Source organism: Sinocyclocheilus anshuiensis, unplaced genomic scaffold (genome assembly GCF_001515605.1).
Source record: "Sinocyclocheilus anshuiensis isolate Anshui unplaced genomic scaffold, SAMN03320099.WGS_v1.1 scaffold2038, whole genome shotgun sequence".
NCBI classification, from domain to species: domain Eukaryota; kingdom Metazoa; phylum Chordata; class Actinopteri; order Cypriniformes; family Cyprinidae; genus Sinocyclocheilus; species Sinocyclocheilus anshuiensis.
In genome coordinates, this window is record NW_015547765.1 from 494,894 (window position 1) to 507,238 (window position 12,345).

The 12,345-nt window shown below is 37.1% G+C and overlaps 1 long non-coding RNA gene across 1 annotated transcript; it reads left to right on the forward strand.

The window, feature by feature from the left end:
* The first annotated feature begins 8,693 nt into the window (after window positions 1-8,693).
* LOC107704537 (uncharacterized) lies at window positions 8,694-9,275 on the forward strand. The gene is made up of 3 exons (XR_001635970.1): window positions 8,694-8,791; window positions 8,867-8,943; window positions 9,023-9,275. It is a non-coding gene; the product is annotated as an uncharacterized LOC107704537 (long non-coding RNA).
* The last annotated feature ends 3,070 nt before the right edge of the window (window positions 9,276-12,345 follow it).

Sequence of the window (12,345 nt, forward strand, 5' to 3'; positions counted from 1 at the left end):
TATATATATATTATTATCTACAACACACATTAATAAATATTATACACATATACATGCATACATAGTGTGTATGTTGTCATTGTTAAAAATATAAAATAAAATATTATATGCTAAATAATAAAATAATAAAACTAAAATAAAAATGTAATCTAAGTATTACAATTGCTAAAATTGAAATAAAATTTAATTAAATCTAAAAAGAAATATTAAAAGTAATAAATAAAATGCTAAAACTAGTAAATAAAAAAGTAAAAAGGTAAATCAAACCATTACTAATATATATTATGTATTAATATATATTAGTATAGAAATAATACTACTTCACTATGCAAACACATGCTTAGTTTTTAAGTAACATTTAAGTTTGTTATTTGATTTTCTTTTTGAGGAATTTGTACTTTGCAATGCCAAAGACCGTGAATAATCACATTCTCATGGCAGACGGATTAATTTGTTATTTTTTTGTTCATTTCGGGTTCCAAAATGCTCCTCCGAGACTAGAAATGTTGTGGGTGGACAATTTATGCTAGCCGAGCCTTAAGAATAATTCCATCTCGAATGCAAAACGACACCCCGACACTCCTGAACACTAAACATGATGAGCAAACCTATTCTTCTCCTCCTCTCTGGGAAGTCATTCGTCTCAGAAGGAGTTTAGACAGAGCAGCAGTCTTTTATCAAACCAAACACTGCACCTCCCTTGATGTCTAGAAAGAAGTTGCCACACAATCCAGTTTGTAGAGCAAGCAGAGCATTCTTGCAGTGAAAAGACAGCCAGTAAACCACTAGGGGAGTCTTGGACAAGACTGTCTGTGATGGAACAGGATCAGGGTCAGTTTGGGTTCGTCTGGGTCAGGCTGCACCTGACCGAACTTTCTTTATAAAAACACTGTTTTATTTCTCTCTGTAGTAGAGCACACACAAATAAAGCTGCATCAATTGACAACTGAAATTAAAAGTGCAGTATGTCATATTGACAGCTAGTGGTTTAAATGGGTACTGCAGTCCACGTTCAAAATATTAGAGAGAGTTGTTTCTCCCGTCCCATCCTCCTCAGGCTCAACTCTCATGCGGGTTGCCAGATTGACACGCAACAGGAACAGTCGCAATTGACAACAGAAGGCAACGAGCCTTACAAAATGTAAGCTGATGAATTGTTTTATCTGCGTTTTAATATGCCAACTTTGATCCAGTTTGTTTGCTGGCTCCCATGGCTGCAATATGCTGTGTTTTCCACCAACTGGCAACCCGGGGTGTCAAAATATTATTGGGTAAACTTGCAGTGGGCAGAGTCACACAGACCAAAACAAAAACAGACATTCCGACATGGAATGCACATTTTCAAAGTAGAATAACTGGCTTTAGCGTAAATTTTTCAGAGAAACAAATATGTGAACTTAGCATGTTTCCTACATATCTGCAAATATATTATAGTATTGTTATGCTTTAGTACAGTCAAAAATACATACAGCACCTTTAATTATAGGGTTCTACGGTCATGGAAGCCTGAAAATATCAGGGAAAGTTAAAGTCATCGAAATTTCTATGATGAATATAGACTTTAATCAGGTTAGACACAATAATGAATTTAACACGAATAAAAATGACACTGTGAGGGATAGTCTTTACAATGTCACACACTGTAAAAGATACTAAAGATCCTAGATCATGTAATTTTTACAACTTACAAAACTGTTTTATGGACGTTTTGTCTACTGAAAGGTATTTATTTTTTCATTTACTGTATTTATATTTTTAGGAAGGACGTTTTGTCAGCTAAATAATCAGTATGTTGTTGAACGCCCATCAAACACACTCTGTACTTCTCACCGCCTTGTCTTCATGTCTGTCAAAAATAAATAAATATGGTGCTGCCCTGACTAAGCTCTATAAATGTGTTTCTTCAACTTCAAACACCTCTATGTCCCAGCAATTGATTTTTAAAAATCAAATTATACAAAAAAGTATGAAATATGATGTAATTTTATTTTTTAAAAATGTCATTTTCATCAAATGGTTAAATTATGGTTATGCTCAACTGTTAAATATTACAGTTTGGCATATAATGAAAATTCAAACTTGATCTTCCGGTAAAAATGACAGACTTCTTTCTGGTGACATGACTTCTCCAATCAAGTTCACTTAAGCTCCGCCACTGCAAACTTTTGTTTATATGCCTCCCCTTTTGAATACCACGCCCACATCTCAACATCCAATCAAATACCGGTGCATAGAACCAAGTCCCCGCCCTACATTTTTTCATTGTCAATAATGTATTAATTCAATTAAATTAAATTCAAGTTTATTTGTATAGCGCTTTTCACAATACAAATCGTTGCAAAGCAACTTTACAGCAAATGAAGTTTCTACAATATTTAGTGGTAGCTTATCAGTGGTTACTGTCAGTTAATGTATATATGGCAGAAATGTATGGAAAAATCAATTAAAGACATAATCAAACAGACGATGAACACTATTAACAGCAATTATTATATGATGCAATCAAACTTATAGCAAAATGTGGTACGTAGCTGCTGTTCCAACCAAGCAAAAATGATTTGTTTAACCCAAGCTTAAGAATAATAATAATGTGCATTTGATCAGATATAACTGCAGTACAAGATTATGAGATGCATTATTTGAATGCTTGGCCAAAGAGATGTGTCTTTAATCTAGATTTAAACAGAGAGAGTGTGTCTGAACCCCGAACGTTATCAGGAAGGCTATTCCAGAGTTTGGGAGCCAAATGCGAAAAAGCTCTACCTCCTAGTTTTGCGACCTTAGGGAGCGTGATGGATTGTAGCATGGTAGAAGACTAGTTAGGTATGCAGGAGCCAACCCATTAAGGGCCTTATAGGTAAGTAATAATATTTTGTAACTGATATGGAACTTAATAGGTAGCCAGTGCAGAGACTTTAAAAATTGGGGTAATATGATCATATTTTCTTGACCTGGTAAGGACTCTAGCAGCTGCATTTTGGACTACATGTACCTTTGTTTATTGAGGATGCAGGACAACCAGCTGGCAGTGCATTACAATAGTCAAGTCTAGAGGTCATGAATGCATGAACTAGCTTTTCTGCATCAGAAACAGGTATCATGTTTCGTAACTTGGCAATGTTTCTAAGATGGAAGAATGCTGTTTTTGTAACATGGAAAATAGGATTTTCAAAAGACAAGTTGCTATCTAATATAACACCCAGATTTTTGACTGTAGAGGAAGTAACAGTACATCCGTCTAGTTGCAAATTGTAATCCAAGAGATTCTGTGTACTGTTTTTTTGGTCCAATAAGTAATATATCGGTCTTATCCGAATTTAATAGGAGAAAATGATTGGTAATCCAATCTTTTACATTTTTAACACACTCTGTTAGCTTAGATAATTTAGAAGTTTCATCTGGTCTTGTTGAGATATATAGTTGAGTATCATCAGCATAAAAGTGGAAAATAATCCCGTATTTTCTAATAATATTAAGGGGCAACATGTATATTGAAAATAGCAGAGGACCTAGGACAGATCCTTGTGGCACTCCATATTTTACTGGTGATAATTGAGATGACTCAACGTTTAAATAAACAAAGTGGTAGTGGTAGTGGTAGTATTACACTCAGATGTACATCACAATACAATTCAATTCAAGTTTATTTGTATATCGCTTTTCACGATACAAATCGTTGCTTTACAGAAAATTACGTTCCTACAATATATTTAGTAGTAGCTTATCAGTGGTGACTGTCAGTTAATGTACATATGGCAGAAATGTACGGAAAAATCAATTAAAGACGTAATCAAACAGACGATGAACACTATTAACAGCAATTATTATATGATGCAATCAAACTTATAGCAAAATTTGGTAGTTCTGTATGTTGTTTCAGGGTTGGCATCAATACAGAAGAAAAGATCTGTCACGACTTCCACTTTGTCGTAACTTTAAATAGCTTGAAATCGTTCCATGTGTCTGTGATTGTTCTAAAATATTTTTTTTTTCGATCAGATGGCTAGAAATGTTACAGAATAACTTCTCAAAAAATCCATTAGGCCCATAGCAAGTCCTTACGTACCATGTTGCAAAGCAAAATTTGCATTTGAGGTATGACTGTAACTCAGAGATGGGCACTCGAGTTAGTGACTCGGACTCGAGTCGCATTTTTATAGACTTCAGACTTGACTTCAGACTCGACCTGAAATGACTCCAGACTTGACTCGACTCGAGGAAAAGGACTCGTGAATATTTTAAAAGCAACTCGAGTTACTTATATAACTGATATATTCAAAAGGAAGACCGCATCCGCACCCCGGCATCCTTCCGGACGGTGAGCCTCAACAGCAGCACCATTTTAAGTGAGCAGCGAGTCAAAACAGCGGAGCGGATCGGATCAAATAACAAGTGCTCAGGGTTGTTTATGGTAAATATATTTCAGCGCTATATCCTCTAGTATTTTTTATCTAAAGCCAAACTCACTTTATTCAAACCCTTTCAGCTCCTTGCGCTTTCTCTCTCTCTCCGGACACGCGCCGGTGTTCTGACGATTTGTGCTACCCGCTCAGATTATGCTACCTCTCATTAAAAAGATAGGTAGCACAAAACGATAGTGAAAAATGCTACCTACCAGATTGTGCTACCAGCATCTTATTCATGTGGTTTGAGGCTTTTTTTAATGTCCATACCTACCCGTCCATACCTACCCTTACCCTTAAAACAATGCAAATATATTTTTGGTAGCACAATCTGATAGGTAGCATGTTTCGTTGGTACACTGGCGCTAAGTTTAAGAGCTGCGATGACGTGGTTATTTTAACAACAACAGAAACACGGTGAGCACCAAAATTATAGATTACTTTCACTAAAACACAACAGAAAACAACAATGCTGCAAATGTAGTTATTTTTCTTACTATCTATTTATCTATCTATAACCTGTTCAAACCAGATGTGACAAGACGATTCTGATCCTATATTACGGTGTGACCATCGACCCCAAGGAGTTAATCTGTAGGCTAAGAACATTTCAAAAGAATCATGTAATTATAATTGGGAAAATTGTTGTTAGATGGCTAGGATAGAACTTAAACTTTGAAATTGCTAGTTAACTTTATTTTCTGCTGAAGTTGAGAACGTTTTGATTATTGTAGCTGCATTGTTTTTAGTAGATACTGCTTTTAAGTAAAATATTAAAATAGTATAGATTTCAGGAGGAAAACCCTGAACAGAAACGTTTTTTTTTTTCTGTCACATGGCCTTGCATTTATCTAAATGTAAAAATACAATACATGTAAAAAATGTGTTTTGTTTTGTTTTTTGTCCGGACCTTTGCTTGGAAGAAAATATAGAGGCTGCACCTCTTGGAACTTTAATTGAATACCCCTAACTTATATCATAAAGAAATACTTTATTTGTATGATTTTGTAATATCTGTGTCACATATTTCCTTATGTGTCATGGTAGATCAGACTCTTATTATAGAATTTGATTACAGAAAAAATGAACTTTGAACATGGTAATAGATTAAAACATAAGTAACAGGCTGGATGTAAAATAACCTTACATGTTAGCACCTCTTTTTTACAAGGCAGATCATAGATCATATATTTTGTCTATAGCCATATATATAAAACAGCTTTGTAAATATGAAGATTTCAATATGCGAGGATTCTGAATGGGATTTTTTTTAGCGAGCCATTATTAAATGACTTGAGACTTGACTCGGTCATGAGACCAAAGACTCGAGACAAACTCCAGTGATAAAGACTTCAGACTTGACTTGGACTCCAGTTTAAAGACTTCGGACTTGACTCGGACTCCAAGTTAAAGACTTGTGAACATCTCTGCTGTAACTTATGTAGGACCGAACATGATAGTCTCTTTGAGTAATGCTAACCAGAACTTAGTTTTGCTATAAATGCTGTAAATCATTATTCTAAAATCCCATTCGAAATTCCCCAAGAAAACATGTCTCTTTCCCAGATTTCACAGCTGTATTGAACAGATGAAGCAGCAGCTTTGGAGAACATTGAATTATGTTCAAATGTCATCAAACTGCAAAAATGTAATACTTCTACACAACCACCCAGTATGAAATTGCTGTTTTAAATATGTCTCTTCTGAGATCGTAGACCTGTCTGATGGCACAGAAACTCTATAATTTGCAGGTCAAATAAATCAAAGAGGCGTTCACACATTCTGAAATCCTATAAATGCTCCCTTCCAGACATCCACAACAAACATTAACGTGTCGGCGACAGGCCGTGTTTTTGTGAAAATGAGCCTAACTGCTTTCACAACATCCTTGTTTATTCTCTGTCGACCTGTCCGGCCTCTGAATCACTCAGAGTAATAAAAGTCGTGACCACAGACCATTTCTGCTGAACTCATGAGCCAGTGCACGTAATGATAGACACAAAGGGATTAAAAACATTGCGAGATGACTGTGTTCAATTCATTAACCACTGGAACGCCCTCGCTGCGGTGGATGAGGTTAGGACCAGTTGCAGGAAAGAATAAACGGCATTTAAATCAAAAGAAACAGACTATTATCTTGCTATCAGTGGCGAACTGCGAATCTGTGGGGCCCCGCCCCTTTTCGCATACTTTGAGACATTCTCCACCCACAAGTAGCAACATTAAAGTGATAGTTCACCTAAAAATTAAAATTTTGTTATCATTTACTCTCCCTCGTCATTCCAAACCTGTATGACTTACTGTGGAACACAAAAGAAGATATTTTATAAGATGTTTTCACGTTTTTGTTCATACAATGACAAAACGACTTTGGATCCCATTAACTTTTATTGCATGGAAAAAAAAGAGTCACATTTTTCAAAATATCTTTTGTATTTGGACATTGTATTTTGGTCCTTTCATCAATATTTTTGCATAAAGTGTCAGTTTACCCAAAAATGACAATTCTGTCATAATTTTCCATTCCAAACTTTTGAGAAATTATACAATAATACAATGGAAATTAATGGTCACCAAAACTATTTGGTTACCAACATTTCTCAAAATATCGTCATTTGTGTACTGCAGAATGAAGAAATTTGAAAAGAAACAGGTTTGGAATGACATGAGGGTGAATAAAGGATGATAGAATGTCATTTTTGGGTGAACTGCCTCTTTAATGTCGCCTCTGTGCCAGTTTTTGCAAAGACGTACATTTCCACATTTGCTGGAACTACTTCAAATTTTGGAGTTAATTGACAGATTGACCGGTTTAACAGGTATGGCTCTGTAAAATGAATGTTTGTGCAGTAATTTGCGAAAGAAAATAAGCTTACAAAAAACATATGCTTGCACAGCCTTTTCCTAGCCATGTAAAGATTCCAGTGTAACTGCTTCTGGAGTCATTTCATTTTTAGCTCTGTTATACATATATCACTTACAAAAAAGTACTGAGGTTTTTGGACATATACCATTCTAAATATAATAGTATATGAATATAGTAATGTATTGTGGTACTATGGTATATACAGTATCAATTACCACCTGATTTCATCACTGTATCATAAGACCACCAAAGTACTTTTTGTAAGTGATAGCCATGCATCAATCCAGATTTTAGAACATGCCAAATGTTATGCATAACATTACTATTGGAATTGTCTGTGTCTTGTTCCTGGGCAATGGGACGTGTAAAATCATGCTTATTTACAGAGGGAGAGTATTAAAACTGTTTTTGTTCAAAACCTCACTGAACCAAACTTTGCCAATTTTCTTGTCAGACATGCTTCAATGGCTTTTGTCAGGAGCAAATTTTGGCCTGTTCCCCTCTGCTGTCATCCAATGCATAGTGCTCTGTTTGTAATCCAAAACAGGAAAACTTTTGGAAAACTACCGGTGACACATAATGGATTTTTAGAGAAGGTTCTCAATGGGCCATTATAAAAGTGAGTTGTAGCTTTCTTAGCATGAGGCCGGATGGAGAAAACATGTAAGTAATGTTCACAATGGCTCTGGTCCAAAACTGTATGAGCGACCTAAATATGGTGCCTTCTAAGGCAGCATCCTAAATAAACATGTAAGCTTGTTCGTGCCTTATGTATTATGTATATATGCGCTATCCATTCAACTCAGAAGTCAGATAAGTCAAGATATCAATAATACAGTAGCTGCGTTTCCATTACCCTTCAAATTGCGCAAATTGAAATTGTGAATTGAAAATATGCCCAATGGAAACGTGAATTTTGCAAAAACTCCCATTTATTGCAAAAAAAAAGATTGAGGTGGTTTTTCAGGCAATTCAAAAAAGGAATATTTCGCAAAATTGCAATGGAAACTGGGTTTTTTTTGCATTTACAGGTCACCTGGTGTACGTAAAAGTCACATGATCATTATTTAATGTATTATGACCTCCAAGAAACACCTCATACTGGCTGCTCTCAAGTATAAGGGGCTTTCCTTGCCATTAATGCTTGGATAACCCCTTATTTACACTGCACACATCTGCAGCGCTATTTATCGACATTTGTAAAATACAAACAGACAAACAGAAGCGCTAATAAACAATATATTACAACTGTTTCACTTATGTTGATGTGCTCAGCAGCCATTTTGGATTCTGAAGTTGTTGCTGTTCGGAGTAACTTATGTAACCGGAATGACCTTGCTATGCCTTTAAGGGGTAGGTGACGCGATAGGACAGGTGACGTTTAAAGTCTCGCGGGCTTCAATGAAATAACGTTTGTTCTCGTTCTCCGCTCGATGAACGAGTGTGTGTGTGGTTTGCTCTCCTGTATTGGCGCGTTGGAAGAACTGCTCGTGTGTGTGATTGCTGCTCTCGACAATTTAGCGTGAGTAAATATGCTTTTATGCATAGGAGTTGAATGTAATGATGTTAGTATAATATGCCCGCTAATGTGTTTTAGGATTATTTCCGTGCTGATGACCTGTTGATCCGAAAACGCGGTGTGCGTGCAACTCCGCGGGGTTTCAGCTACCTAATGTGAGTGCATGGCCAAGTTCATTGATAAGTGAAATTGATATGAAATGCGGTGCCATAAATTTAGGATGTGTTATTTTAGGTTCGCTCTTGTGTTCATACTCGGCTGAGTTGCGAGTGTCCATTTGTACAGAATATACTGCATTGCAACCCACTTCTGCCTTTAGTGAGACTGTTACATCCAGTCATCAAAGTGAGTCATAGCGCAATGTTGGAAGCTACGTGAGTATTTTGTTTGTCTTAAGGTGAAATATGGGGGTTTTATGTGCAATAAAAATGTCAATTGGTTTTAATTACAGGTTTTAAATCCTCTCGGATTTATCGGCCACCGTTTCTTTCCCACTAAAATTTGAGATTTATTTATTAGTTGTGGTGTTTGCTTTTATATTTAGTTTATTGGGTTTTCATGGTACAACTTTTGTGATTTTATGATATTCATTTTGTTGTGAATTTTGTTTTATTAGCGCTATTTATCGACATTTGTAAAATACAAACAGACAAACAGAAGCGCTAATAAACAATATATTACAACTGTTTCACTTATGTTGATGTGCTCAGCAGCCATTTTGGATTCTGAAGTTGTTGCTGTTCGGAGTAACTTATGTAACCGGAATGACCTTGCTATGCCTTTAAGGGGTAGGTGACGCGATAGGACAGGTGACGTTTAAAGTCTCGCGGGCTTCAATGAAATAACGTTTGTTCTCGTTCTCCGCTCGATGAACGAGTGTGTGTGTGGTTTGCTCTCCTGTATTGGCGCGTTGGAAGAACTGCTCGTGTGTGTGATTGCTGCTCTCGACAATTTAGCGTGAGTAAATATGCTTTTATGCATAGGAGTTGAATTTAATGATGTTAGTATAATATGCCCGCTAATGTGTTTTTTAATTTAAGTTGGTTTACTTTATTTCAGTTTTGTATTTATATCCCTTTTTTGGAACAACTGTCAACCCGGTTGTTATTTTAATAACATTATCTATGGAAAAGGATTATATCTGTCATTCTAATAAAGTATTAACCTTTTGTACTCTGGCTTCTAGTTCATTTATTTGAACTACCTGTGTTAAATATATCATTGTTAGGGTCCCTTACCCTAGAAAGTGGGGGTGGCATAGTAAATTTGGCCGACATTCCTAACAGCCATATATTTGAGGTGACACTTACTACTAGTAACTCGGAATGTCCGACTTCTGAGTACAAACGGAACACACATTATTGCCTGCCCACTTTTTTAGCGGCACTGTTTTAGGTATTTAAATAGTTTTTCCATTCATTTTTCCAATAGCGATTTTTAAAAGTCTTTATAAGCGTTATAAGCCGTGAACCAAGCCAACCATCTGAGCGGTTAATCACAACAGTACAAATTTATATTTGAAGCAAAAAAAATTAGAAAATTGGACAAAAAAAACAAGGTTCTTAACAGCTTGAATGAGGCAAAGAACTACAATCTCATGAGCCATTGCGAATGACATAATCGAATTAAAAATGAAGAAATATAAAAATAAGCTGCTGATAGTGTATATATAGAAACAATACATTTTAAGTTTATTGCAAAATATGGATAAATAATTTCAAATATTTAAATGTTTTGAGAGTGTGTGGGGAGACCAATTGCGTTGGTCAAATCATTTGCGGTGCTTCACAGGAGTGGGCAGGGCTTAGTGCTCCTATTGGTGCGATTTGCTCGCTGCAGCTTTCTGATTGGTGGAATTTGGGTAATGTAGTTTCTCACCAGGGATTCCGTCTTTAAAGGTTTATAAGTTCATGTTGCTAAGCTAACAAACATGACATTCTAATAAGCACGATTCCTCTTTCAATTCCAGTTAACAAATTTTTAATAAATATTTTGTGCTATTACATAAATTAAATAAATCAATAATGAACATTTAGCTTTGTCCACCATCTTGGCTGGAGTTTTTCACTGAGCTCAGCAAAGTGCTTCCTTCAAATGTGGCCAAAAAAAGGTATCTTAGAAGTTAGCTGTCACGCTTTGCTACTGTGAGGAGCACGGAACGAGGAGTTAACTTCAAACACAGAGACTTTAATAATACTCGAGGAACCAGGAAATCACATGTAGCGGGGAAAGACGACATTCAAAACTGGACAGAGAACTCAAAACAGGAAACACTGTAAATACGCAGGACTAGAGGAGGGACAAAATGAGGAACACCTGAAATCAATAAACATAATAAAACATGAGGGAAAACTGGGTCATGGAGCACGTGGGGGAGGAGACAACAAGACAGGAACAGAGTCTGACATTACTCCCCCCTCCCGGAAGGCGCGTCCACGAGCCTCATAACAACCAACTGGAAGGGGGGGTAGGCATTCTGGAGGCCTCTCAGGACAGGCTTCCAGGGACGGACGGCCTCCAGGGTGGTACCCGTTCCAGGGCCCATGGCGGATCAGGCAGCTCGGGGAGCCATGGCGGATCAGGCAGTTCGGGGCGCCATGGTGGAGCAGGCAGACTAGGAAGCCATGGCGGTGTAGGCAGTTCAGGAGGCCATGGTGGAGCAGACAGTTCAGGAGGCCATGACGGAACAGGGAGCTCGGGGAGCTCTGTGCTAGACTCGGGGACTGGATCCCTCTCTGGGCTAAACTCGGGAATGGCCGGCGGACTTGACTGAGGAACGGCCAGTGGGCTTGAGAATGCCGTGGCCGGCGGACTTGACTTCGGAGCGGCTGGCGGGCTTGACTGAGGAACGGCCGGCGGACTTAACGGTGGGCTGGTTCTGGCTCGGGGCCGGATGCTCTCCAGACACCGGAGGATCAATAACTTCAGATTAATTAATATTATTTGACACCTATTTTAAATTATTATTTATTTGTCAGTGTTATAAATTATAAATTATAAGCATAAAATAATCTTATTTTAGCTAATAGCTTTGAATGATGCACAAGCCTGAAGGTTAAATCTATATCTCAGAGCACTGCTTGGGCAATATTTTAGTTCCTCTGATTTGCGTGCTAAGGAAATAATTCATGGCAAATATGCATTCTCTTTAACTTTTATTTAATTGACAAAATACAAAGAAAAGATTTCCAAAGTTTTCACTGACCAACGAAAATGTATTTTGTAAATATGAACAAATTTCGATTTTGATGGCTGCAACACACTCCAAAAAATTGGGACAGAGGCAAAGTTGGGACAGAGGCATGTTTAACACTGTGTCACATCAACTTTCTTTTTAATTACGATGTTTAATTTTTTAGGAATTGAGGATATGAATTGTTAAAGTTCTGCAAGCAAAAGTTTTGTCCAATCTTGCTTGATACAAGACGTCAGATGCTCAGCAGTCTGTGATCGTCGTTGTCTGATTCTCCTTTTCATGACTGGTCATACATTTTCAACAGGAGACAGATCTGGACTGCAGGAAGGCAAGTCTAGCATATTCACTCTGAGTATACGAA